Source organism: Tursiops truncatus, chromosome 21 (genome assembly GCF_011762595.2).
Source record: "Tursiops truncatus isolate mTurTru1 chromosome 21, mTurTru1.mat.Y, whole genome shotgun sequence".
NCBI classification, from domain to species: Eukaryota; Metazoa; Chordata; class Mammalia; order Artiodactyla; family Delphinidae; genus Tursiops; species Tursiops truncatus.
In genome coordinates, this window is record NC_047054.1 from 9,763,281 (window position 1) to 9,776,627 (window position 13,347).

At 37.0% G+C, this 13,347-nt stretch overlaps 1 long non-coding RNA gene across 1 annotated transcript; it reads left to right on the top strand.

The window, feature by feature from the left end:
* The first annotated feature begins 4,843 nt into the window (after positions 1 to 4,843).
* On the top strand, positions 4,844 to 7,223 carry LOC141277476 (uncharacterized). The gene is made up of 3 exons (XR_012328917.1): positions 4,844 to 4,912; positions 6,382 to 6,490; positions 7,085 to 7,223. It is a non-coding gene; the product is annotated as an uncharacterized lncRNA (long non-coding RNA).
* The last annotated feature ends 6,124 nt before the right edge of the window (positions 7,224 to 13,347 follow it).

Here is a 13,347-nt window from a genome sequence, read left to right on the forward strand (position 1 = left end):
CATGAAGTCACATGGCAGAAAACCAAGGCCCCAGCACGTGTCCGGGAAACATGTGGAGCTAATCAACATAGTGCCAATCAGCAGGGTTCACAGCCCATAAACAGCGATGGTGGAAAGCAGCCTGCCTCCTGCAGTTTGCCTGGCCCGCCAGCTGCAATTCTGGAGGCGGGCTCTTCGGTGGAGCTCTTGCCTCCCTAACTGGGCTTTCGCCTCGCGTCCTGCCCTCCCTCTGTCACCTCCCCACCTGCCCACACTGCCCTCCGCGGCTTTCTGTGCTTTGCACACCAGTCTCGACTGCAAACGCTGGCTCCTCACGTTGGTCCCTGTGTCAAGCAGGAAAATCAAACAGATCTGCCATGATTCCTTCTGCCTAAGAATCTCACTGCACTTTGGAACTTTTTTTCTTTCAAAACCCATTCCACTGTTTCCAGGGCTTCTAAACCTCTATTTTACAGTTTCCATTCAAATTAGGAAGCATAAATCAGTTCAGAGAAAAGAAATTCGAGCTTTCTCTGAGACGGTGACTGTAGACCTTGTTATAATACAAAAGCAGAAATAATGTTTCACTGAAGCATGTATAGTTCTTGGATGGGTTCATATGAGGACCTCACACTTACATGATTCCATTCAGGCAAACTAAATGGTTAGATTTAAGGGTTTATCTGAAAGGTTCCAAGTGGTATTTTGGATAAAGAGGTAATTAATATTTGAGAGCAGTGCTTTAACTCCTATTTTCATTTTATTCACTTTTTAAAAACTAGTTCAAATAATTTTTAGGCAAGTGACTGCCTCAGCTGAGAGTTCAGTGGAGAATGATGTGTGTAAATGTTCTAATCCATTCTTCCCACGGCAAGCTCACTGCTCAAAACTTAAAGGCGCTGAGGGATTCAGGAGGGGGTTATAGAGTCAGCACAGGACGAGGTGCGTCCATTTCTCTCTTACTAGCAGAACCTGTGAGTAAGGCCACTTCTCCCGACTGGAATTCTGTAATGCAGCACATAATGCTGGGGTGCCCTGCTGTTTGACCTGAGACAGGAGAGTATACGTCTCCTCCATCCTGATCAAGCAACAGATGTTGAGCAGAGTTACCACTGTGCCCTGTCTATGTAATTATCATCAGTTTTAATTAGAGAGGCATTTTCCTTGATCTTATGCTGCTTTTGTGAAATGCAAAAAGAGGTTTTCCTCACAAAAAGGTTGACATATCCATTATTAGGAACTTTCCTTCCAGTGCAGAAGCAATCACAAATTGCTAAATTCTCACATCTAAAGGAGATACCAGGGCAGGCTTTCAGCATTAACAGGATGGGATTTACATGCGCCCAGGTAATGTGGCATTATTTTGAAAAACTGAGCACCTCGTGGAATTCTATCCCACTTTGATCACTGTGCATCTGGAAAGGATCATTCAGAATTTTAAATCATTTTTCTACACGAAATATATTCAAACTGATGTGGCCCATTTTACCTCCCCAGTGTCATTAAAAATTATTTTCTATTTTTCCATTTCTACTGACATTTCCCAAAGTTTTTCTTGTAACAAATAGAATCATCTAATGTAATCATGACAAAAGCTTGCGAAATTGGATATTAAAACACAAGGAAACAAATGCCATTTGGAGCCAAACAGTCAAAATATTAATAAGAATATTCAACTTAGAAGCAACATATCCAAATATTTCACTGGAATGTTTTCCCTCGGAATGTCATGCTCCACATTTTCTAAATCAGATGACTTTGCTCCTCTCCCTCCAGAGTTGTTAACCATCAAATTATGCCTTTAACATTGGCTGGGAGGTCACAGCTTTCTTCTCTGTTCACTAACTTGAAGTTTTATTCTGTTTACGATGATTTTGCACACTGGCAGCTCAGCTACTGAGGCTAAAATAAGAAGAGGATAGTTCATGTTCCAGATGCTCCTCTCACCCTTAGTCTGTCCCATTCTATTCAACGAAGTTCTATCCCATCTGAGATGCGCATCATTTTCAAGGCAAATGAGATTGAAGCAATCCAGAATGGCAGCCCGCTTTTGTCCCCATTTTGATTCTTTGTCTTCTGACAACGTCCTAGTTGTAGGGACAACAGCCTCTGGGCTGAGGGAGCAGCTTAGAGAGTAGTTTTACTTGCAGGGGCCTGATGTCCATTCAAAAGATTTGTGCATGGAACTAAGGCAGACCTCGTTTTCGGCCCTTTTCCATGGGGTTTTTGGGGAAAGGTTTTATTCTGTGTTTACATTCCTCAATATCATAACTAGCACCAACTCCCATAGAGACTCCGTCCCCTCCCTCTTTTTTTGCACATTATAAAATGTGGTTTGGAGTGTCCCTAGCTGGGGGGGGGGGGGCGGGAAACGAATGAAGGTATTGTGTGCATCTAGAGGCGTGACCTCTAGCTTCAACAATGGATTAAGGGTGGGCTGAATAAAGTCACATGAAATGGTGTCAGGAAAAACAGGTGTTTTTGAATAATTTTATTTGGAGAATCAATGAACTATGTGAGTGCTGGCAGAAGAAATCATAGTTTAACAGATCTCCAGATTCCCTTGACAAGCTTGGGCAGACATAATCACTCAGCATGAACAGAGAAAGGAATTTATGTTTGCTGAGCAAAAGGCACTTAAAAATTTAATACTCAGCATGGATCAGGGTATGTACATTATTCTAATAATGTCTGGAGACAAAAAATTGAGTCACAGAAAGTCACAGCCTTTTCTGACACAGTGAAATTCCAACAGCTCTCATATCCCTAAAACAAGCTCTTTGCGCTGTATCATGCGCTCAATTCTAGATTTCTGATGAGAAATAGCAACATAAATATAATGTGCCTTATTAATCAAAACATAATCTACATTTAAAAAATAATCAGTTTTGAGTATTAAAGCAGGTATTTGGATTCTATTTTGGTTTGCATGCTGTTTGGCAAGAACTTGGAGGAGGAACCCAGTAGGCAGAAAAATATATATTTAACTAAATATTTTATATTTCTAATTTCAAAACGAAGACAAACACATGGTGATAAAAAGGCAAACAGTATGAATGGTTATAAAATGAAATAACAATATATTCTTTGGGGTTCCTTGTCTCTTCCCACATTCACACTCCTCAGTGGTAACCAGCGACCCCTTTTCTGTTTCTGCCTCTTTTGATGGTGACCCCATCCCTGAAAGTCCACAACTGAGGGATTTGCTCTCAGCACCTGGACCAATGAGTCAAACATAGTATCACTAAAAATGGGCCAGTTAGACAGTCAGTGCCTCCTGCTATTCTGCCATCTATGAAGTATTTAAAAAGCTGACGTCTAAACTAGGAAATATGGTGATAAAGAACAAGTTAAAAATATAACAGCAGGAAGTCAACAGACATAACAGAATGAGGGATAGTTTATAAAAACGGCTGACTTGATGTCTTCAACAAGTTAAGGCATGAAATACCAGTGCTTGTGTATGGGAGACACAACCCCCAAACAAAACACGTGACCCTTGGTGGGAGCCTGGTTAAAGCCAACCAACAACTTGAAATAATTTTTTGACAGGGTCAGAAAAATTAAGAGGATAACCTCGGTAAAAGTGAATGAATTATTTTGCATATTAACTATAGACTCTGTTAAATCTTCTTCTCCTAATTTAGCTTTTCATTTTAATTTCATTTCTCATTAATATTATCAATAGCAAACTAGGTACAAAATGTAAATAAAAATAAACTCAGAAAAAAGTTAATTTTGGAATTTTATACTGGTTCTAGTAAAAGATTTTGAAGACTAAAAAGCAATTTGCTATAAAAATGGTTGTGACTAAATGGGGATTTATTTCTCTCATTCAAATTTTGTCTCAAAATAAATGTTTATTCATGAAAATCAGCTATAATAAACACTTTGTAAGAGATAACAATGAAATTTCACTTCATGTCATAGGTACAGTGCTCTCTCCATTATCTTAGGTACTTAAAAATATAAAACTGGTTAAAACAAAAACAGAAAGACTTTTTATATCTGAATATGAAAATTTTAAGGATTTATTAAAATAAATTCATATTTTGAAATGATAAATTCACAGCTCAACCTAGTATGATGTGCACTTAAGCCACACTCAATGCAATATGCATGATTCATTTACATACTTATAAATGCAAAATACTTCCATTTAATTAGAACTGTTTTATTCTCTTAACAATCAGTACTCGCCGTATTGTGAAGGATACCCATTTATTATGAAAGAAAATTCACATAAAGTTTTAAAAGGACTACAGCTTTTCCATTATTTTAAGTCCAAATCTATTATTTAAAAAGAAAAAAAAATTTGTTTCCTGTGTTGGTGGGAAACAGAGTCCTGTGGTTGAACTCCATTTTCCATAATGAGAGAGTCTTGTGGGATTATTTATCACAGGTAGATACATTTTTAAAAATCAATCTATTTTTTTCCTTTTTTTTAAAGATTTTTTGATGTGGACCATTTTTAAAGTCTTTATTGAATTTGTTACAATATTGCTTCTGTTTTATGTTTTGGTTTTTTGGCCCCGAGGCATGTGGGATCTTAGCTCCCCTACCAGGGATCGAACCCACACCCCTTGCATTGGAAGGCAAAGTCTTAACCACCAGACAACCAGGGAAGTTCCACCTATTTTTTTTCAAAGTTATTTGTGAGCCCAAATGAAATTATTGCTTCTTTATTATGAGCTGTGAGCCCAAATGAAATTATTGCTTCTTTATTATGAGTTAAGTCTTCTATTTAAATTCTGTAGGCTTATGTAGTCAACAGCTACTAAATAATTAGTAATTGCTGATGATAAAGAACTAAGCATCTTAGTTAATTTTCATCGCATATTAATCGTCAACTTATTTTTATCAGATATCAAGAAAGAACTGATTTCAAATTTTGGCATGAAAAAATGTAAAATTCACTTCTAGAAAAGGAAAGGTATGCATTTAGCCATTCAGGCATTCACATATTAATGTTATAAATATTTATTATTCACTTATATTCCTATGGTAAGATAAATACAAAAACAAACAAGTTTTCTTCTTTCCTTTCTTATCTTCAGTATTTTCCTACTTTTTCCATATACCTGAGACAAAATCAGTTCTTATAGTCCTACAAAACTTATAATTTCTTGTTCCTGTGTTTTTGCTCACGCTGTTTTGGTTTTTCTTTTTTTTTTTTTGGTTAATGTTTTGTGAAGGTCTATCTCTTATCCATCAAAGCTGGGATCTATGCTACTATTTTGAAGACTCACCCAACTCCACCTTTAAAAATAGATATTAAAAAAAAAATATTTAGAGAAATTTGGCCTGAAACATCCCCCTCACCAATGTATAGCTTGGTATCGGAGCCATTTATGCATGAGTTTCTTATCTTCTTGCTAGTAAATGACTAACAAGAGACTGTGTCTTACACATGCATTTGATGTCAAGTATGTAGTGCTTTTGAAGAGAGAGAGAAAAGCCAGTTATATGTGAAGAAGTGTGTCTCTCCATTATAAGTGGTGCTAGTAGTATGAACCTCAGATACTAAAAGACATTGAAACGTTTTCTAAATTATCAAATAATGATTCATGTAATTCAGCATAGTTTTAATGAAATGTATGTTGTGGCATTATACTTAAAAAAACCACTAGTGTATATAACAACTCTTCTTTTTTTTTTTTTTTTGGTACACGGGCCTCTCCCCTTGTGGAGCACAGGCTCCGGACGCACAGGCTCAGTGGCCGTGGCTCACGGGCCCAGCCGCTCCGTGGCATGTGGGATCTTCCCAGACCAGGGCACGAACCCGCGTCCCCTGCATCGGCAGGCGGACTCTCAACCACTGCGCCACCAGGGAAGCCCTATATAACAACTATTAATAATAGTTAAATTGATCAAATGCCAATTATATTGATATGTCTTGCTAACATAGACAATTTTCACTAAGTTTGGTTAGAAAATTGCTTTTCATGAAATCTGTATTTAAAAAAACAAATAGCCTGTCTCACAGGTTACTCTCAGGTTACCAGAGTTTACCTCACAAATGGACTCTGCTATGTGAAAGCTAATTACCAAATATAGCAAATAATGTGGAAATGCTGACACATTCTGACAGCTTGATTCTTTAAAAGAAGTCTCGGCACCAACATTGATTCCAAATCTGAGAAAGCAAGATGAACCTTGCCTCCATCAGCCGGCTGGGTTTCTGTCACTATAGTAACGTGACACAAACTTATTTTCTCAGCTGGTATGAAGTGACAGGCAATTAGCTCACATCAATCATTTCAGGGAACACCACACTGTAATTTTAGAAGCAGAGGATGATGACTGGAAGGGTTAATCTCTGCTCAACCAGGAACAGAGCATCACGTGGCAGATTTCAGATTTCACAGAAAGCAACTTGCCCCATCTCCGTGGGCTTTCTAGTTACGTTGGTGTCTGATGGCCAAATGGGGACTTCAGAACTGATGGACATTCATGTCAGTCGTAGCTGGTGTGGAGAACATGGCATGCATTGGTCTGGTCTTCAAAAACGGTAAGTCCTATGAAGAAACCAGCCTTTCTGAAGGGGATACATCTATCTTTTCAATGAAAAATATAAGATGTAAATTAGTTTCTGTAGCTACTTTGAGAATATTGATTAGGAAGCTCTTTTTCATAAATTACCTTTTATTATAAAACTGCAACAGTGACATCCAGTGTTTAGTAAAATTAATGGCAGTTGTCCCCAAGGACAGTTATGGACCCTAGCGATTTGGATGAAGATGTTTGCATGTATTTTTCTATGGGAAATCATACATAGAAACATGCTAAAGGTCCACAGTGGCTTTACTGATGGGCTGATTGTCATATCTGCCACCAGGTAGGTACGTGGCACTGGTCGGTTGGTGTTCATATTAAACCCGTCCTGCCCTGAAAATACGGGCTGTCACATCTACTCTGAGTTTTGATAAGGGAGTTTGCTGAATCGAGTAGGCATTTGTTTACCCTGTTTCCCTTATTTCTGCATCTTACGCTTCATGACCCCGAGAACAACGGAATCACGGCAGAGAAAACAGTTCTGTGGGCTCCCATGGGACTGACTGCATGTGGTCCATTTCATTCTCTGCAATTCTTCTTCGCCCTTCAGTGTCAAGATGGGTCGGCCAGCATTTAGAGAATTATTCTGCACTGAGACGGAACATTAGTGTCACACTATACATGGATTATTATCTGGATTCGAGTCCTCCTGTCTGCACCTGTTGAAGCCCTGTCACCACCGTTCCAGACTCTGGGAGCAGAAGGGTGTTCCCCTACAGAGCGACACCAGAACTATCTGTCTAAGATGCCAGCCAGCCCAGCATTGCCTGGTAGAGTCCCGCTAGCTGTTCTCTGCTCATCCGGATGCATTGCAGGATTTTAGATTGGTATACTAGCTTTTCCAAAATCTAGTCCCAATTTATTTCTCCAGCTCTCCATTTCTTTGTGCGCAAATAACTTTCTCCTGTTTCCCCCATTTTGCCTAAATGCCAACAATACATATCTATGCTCTGAACAAATTATGCTCCATCAAATCACCAGCCCTCTGCCCATCCCATTGTCTCTTGTGGGGTCTTTTCACACTATTTCCTTAGCTCCTTCGATTCTCTCTGCTTAAGCTTCTCATTTGTAAATTGGTGTAATTCATTACCAGACTTTTTTCATGAAGTTGATATAAAGGAAAAGCCAGAAAATAATATCCAAATAAATTAGTCATACAAGGGTCAAATTAAATGGACATTTAATAATGCATGATTTGTTTTATCCAAAGTGTCACAATTTGGGGCGCTGTGTAAAAAGTCAGCTGGATAGCTGAGAGTAGTTTTAAACATTTATTTTATAAATAGCCCTTTACCTTTTTAAGTTTGAAGCAACAATAGGTTCACAGGAAGTTGCACAGACAGTAGAGTGAGGTGCTTTGCACACTCCACCTGGTCTCCCTCAAGGAGTGTGCGCCATGTGACGGTGCATTATCCATGCTAGGAAGGCGGCCTAGGCACAGCATGCATGCATAGTTTCATGTCATTTTATCACACCCATGCACTCAACATACAAAACCATTCCAGGACCACAAGATTCCTCCCCTGCTACCCGTTTAGAGCTGTTGTCTTCCTCAGCATCTCTAAATCCTGGAAACCACCAATTTTTCATCTCCATAATTTTGTTATTTCAAGAATGTTATTTGAATGACATCATCGAGTATGCAACCTTTGGCTATCCACTGAGCATAATGCCCTGAGACCCACCCAAGCAGCATCTTGCAATAGTTTGTTTCTCTTTATTGCTGAGTGGCATTCCGTGGTATGAACCTACGACCATCTTATTAACCATTCACCAAATTTTGACGTTTCAGTTTTTAGCTGTTAAAATAAAGCTGCTGTGAGGTTTTTCTGTGGACATGAGTGTTCATTTCTTTGGGATACACACCACAGAGTGCGATTGCCTGGTCACATGGGAGCTGTCTATTACTTTTAAGAACCTGCCCCACCAGTTTTCCAGAGTGGGTGCCATTTTACACCCACGCCAGCAAAGTGTGGAAGATGCAGTTTCTTTGCCTCCTCACCAGCGTTTGTTCCCGCTCTGGTTTTACTGTTACTGTTCTACTAGATGCCTAGTGACAGTGCATCATTGCCCTAATAAGTGTTTCCTTAACAGCCGGTGATGCTGAACATCTTTTCAAATGCTTATTTGCCATCCATCTTCTTCAGTACAATATTCTTGTTCCCACCTTTCTATTTGGATTTTGCTTTTTCACATTGAGCTTTTGAGATGTCCTTACATATTCAAGATGTGAGTCCTTTGTCTTATATGCGGTTTGCAAATATTTTCTCTCAGTCCCTGGTTTGTTTTGTTTGTTTGTTTGTTTTCCATTCAATTGACAGAGTCTTTTGCAGAGCATTTTTGCATTTTCTTTAAATTTTGACTTTATTATCTCATGGTTATGTTTTCTGTTTATTCTTTCTGTCTTATCATTTTCTGTTTTCTTATTCTTGCCTGCTTTTGGGTTTCTTGAACACATTTTTAGATTTCCATTTTCATTTGTCTATAATGTATTTGAATTTATGTCTCTGTATACGTTTTCAGTAGTTGCTCTAAGTGTTACATTATACACACAAAGCTTATCACCAACTATCAGGTCACACTTTCTACCAGTTTGAGTAAAATATACAGACATTATTTCTCTTTATACCCCTTTACCTTTCCTCATTTTAAATATAAGTATCTTAAATATTTCCTCTATATACATTACGAATCACATTAGACAATACTATAATTTTTGCTTCAAATATTAAAAATAATTTAGAAAACTCAAAAGGTGAATGAAAGACTCATATTTACTCTATGTTTATTCTTTCAGTTGTTCTCTCTTCTTGTCTGACGTCCCAAGATTCTTTCTTTTATCATCCCTCTTCTGTTTAGTCACAATTTTAGGGTCAGTCTGCTGTCAACAAGTGCTGAGTCTTCCTCCATCTGGGAACATCTTGGTTTCCCTACATTTCTGAAAAATATTTTCACAGGATAGAATTCTGACTCAGAATCTTTTCCTTTAAGCACTTGGAAAATGTTACACCACTTCCTTCTGGCCTCCATGGTTCCTGATATAAGATCCACAGTCATCCAAATAGTTTTTCCCAGTGGGTAAGATGCCATTTCTCTCTTTCTGATTTCAAGATCTCTTCTTGGTCTTTGTTTTTCTTAAGCTGGAAATGATGGACATTGGTGTGGTTTATCTGTTTGGCTTCACTCAGCTTCTTGAATCTGTAGGTTTATGTCTTTTGCCAAGTTTAGGACATTTTTAACCATTATTTCTTCAAAACTTTTTCAGCCCCATGCTTTCCTCCTCGCCTTCTGGGAAGCCAAAGACATGAATGGTACATCCTTTGTGATTGCCCCACAAGTCCAATTTATTTTCTATTTTCAACCTATTTTCTGTCCAGCTCAGGTTGGGAGAAACAACACTGACACCTGCCTTCATTCTTGGCAGAGTTGTTGAGAAGAGGCATGCATCTAGCACAGACACAGAAGAGGGGAAACAGGGCAAACTTAAACTCCTGAAGGCGGGCCTGCCTGACGTGTTGAACTGTGAGGGAGCTCACTACAGAATGACCTGCTTCACTCCAGCTCTCTCCCACCTGCCTCTCCTCTTTAGTGCACGGCCCAAGCTAGAGGCCAGGGGTGGGATAGCACAGTCAGGAGAGTTCAGACAGCAAACAAATTAACAGAGGAGATGAAAGGATATGGACAGAGACAGTAGCAGAAACACAGAGAAGCAGAGAAGGGATGGGACAAATAGGAAACATATGGAGATGAACTTCCAACCCCATCATAAAAGCAATCAATAGAGAAGAAAGAAAAGCTCCTGCTGAAAGGCAGAGGTTATGGGACTGGATGAAAAGGCTAAACACAGGCATATGTTGTTTATGAGAAACACATTTTAAATAAAAAGGTACAGATGTCTGTTGTGGCATTATACTTAAAAATACTGGTAGTTTATATAATAACTATTAATAAAAGTTACATTTATCAAAATGTCAATTATATTCATATGTCTTTTTTTTATATGTCTTGTTAACATGGACTATTTGCATTAAATTTGGTTAGAAAATCACTTTTCATAAAAACTCCATTTTAAAAATCGAATAGTCTATCTCACAGGTGACTATCAGGTTATCACAGGATTAACAGTCCTAAATATGCATGCACCTATAACGGAACTCCAAATAACTAAAACGCAAATTTCTAAAACTAAAAGAAAAAAGGATGAATTCACAAAAATAGTTGGAGATTTAAAAAACTTCTGTTCCAGTAACTGATAGAACAGGTAAACAAAAATGACAATACTTTCAACCAACTTGGTCTTTTTGAACTTTACAGAAGACTACAAACAACTACTGTATGATCAATTTTTGTTTCAAGGGCTCATGGAATATTAACTTTATAGTGAGTCATTTAACAACTCAATAAATTTCAAAATATAGAATTCACAAAGGATAGTCTCTGATCATGTTAAATTATTTTAGAAATAAATTACAACATTTTATTAAGAAATGAAGCAATAGACCTTAAATAGCCCATCAACCAAAGAAGAACTCACAAGAGGAAATATTAAATATTTTTATCCCAACAATAAACACAGCCTGTGAAAAATTTTGGATGCAGGTACAGCAGGCTTAGAAAAAAAAAATAGAGCTTTAAATGCTTACTTAAGGAAGAAAAGAGATGTAAAATGTATAAACTAAGCTTCCAACTGAAGAAGCTAAAAAATGAGCAAATTAAGCCCAAAAGGATGGGAGAAAAAAGTAATAATAAAACCAGAAATCAATAAAATGGGAAATAGAAATTTAAAAAAATATTTTACAAAACATTAAGTATTGCAAAATTATAAAGTTGATTAACTCCAAGCAAGATTGATCAAGACAAATAGAAAATGCAAATTATAAACATCAGAAAATAAAAAAGCAAATTTCCAGAAATCACATAGCCTTAAACAATATGATGACACTATAAAAAATTATGACAATAAACTGGGAAAATTTAGATGAAATGGGCAATGTCCTTGAAAAAAATAATTTATCAAAACTGATTCAAGAAAGAATAGAAAAATCTGAGTAGCTGTACCTATTAAAGAAATTGAATTCATAAGGGTAAGCTGGGATGAAGTGAGAGAGTAGCATTGACATATATACACTACCAAATGTAAAATAGATGGCTAGTGGGAAGCAGCCATATAGCACAGGGAGATCAGTTCGGCGCTTTGTGACCACCTAGAGGGGTGGGATAGGGATGGTGGGAGGGAGACGCAAGAGGGGGATATGGGGATATATGTATATATGTATATATATAGCTGATTCACTTTGTTATAAAGCAGAAACTAACACAACATTGTAAAGCAATTATACTCCAATAAAGATGTAAAAAAAATGATACAATAAAAAAAAAGATAAAGAAATTGAATTCATAGTCACAAAAACTTTCCACAATAGTCCAAGCCCAAATGGCTTCCTTGGTAGATTCTACCAAAAAATATAAGAAATAATGCCAAACTCTGTCAAAAAAATATAGTACTCCCCAACTCGTTGTATGAGACTAAGATAATCCTGATATCAAAACTGGATAAGAATACTACAAGAAAAAAATTCACCAAACATATGAGCAATAATTTATAGCAAAATATTAGCACATTGAATGTAGTTCTGTATAAAAAGGTAACATCATGAGCAGGTGAGTTTTGACCAAGAAATGCAAAGTTTGTTTAGCATTGAAAATTATCAATATAATTCACCATGTTAACACACTACAGGAGAAAAACTCCATGATTACCTCAATAGATATAGAAAAAGCTTTTAGCAAAATTCAACACCCCTCATGATAAAACATCTTAGCACCGCTCTCAGTCTAAAAAAGAGAATCTTCACAGACTGCAGCTAGCATCTTTCTTGAAGGTGAAACATGGATGGTGTTCCCATAATATCAGAAACCAGACAGGATGATTCACCCTCACCATTTCATTCACAATGATACAGGAAGTCCTAGCCAATGAAATAAGCAAGTAGTAAATAAAAACATAGACTTGGAAAATGAGTAGAACTGTCATTATTCAGAGAAGACATATTTGTGTATATAGAAAACTTTCCTGAATCTAGTAAAAATAAACTACAGACACTCATAAATTAATTTACTGAGATCATAGACTACAAAGTCAATTTATAAAAATCAATTATATTTCTATATACTAGCAAATATTTAGAAAATAAAAAGTTTAAAAATATACCTCTTTTGTAGCATAAAAATGGATAACTAGAATTACTCTAAATACCTGGCTAAGAGGAATTAGAGACCCAAATAAATGAAGAGGTACACTATGTTCATAGTTTGCAGGAACAAATATTTATTCTTATAAATAGTTCAGAACTAATAAGTACTTTTAAGACATCAATTCTCCCCAATTTGATCTATAGATTCAAAGTATTCCCAACCCTAATCCTTGCAGATTTTTCTGAGAAGTTGACAAGGTGAATGTAAAGTACGTATGGAAATACAAATAATCTGGAATAGTATAAATAGTATTCATGGAAAGGAGCAGCAAAATCACAGGACTTGTCCTACTGTTGTAACCACAGCAGTGTGGTTTTGTTGTAAGGACAGACACACAGGTCAGCAGAACAGAGTCAAGACAACAACCACACACACATATAGCCAATTGATTTTTGACAAAAGTGCTAAAGTGATTCAGTGGAAATGGTCTTTTAAACAAAGGGTGCCAGGCTACTACCTACATGTATGGAATAAAAAATTAACTTGGACCCCTAACTCACTCCATGTATAAAAAAAATGTGAAATGGATCAGAAACTTAAACATACATTTGAGAACCA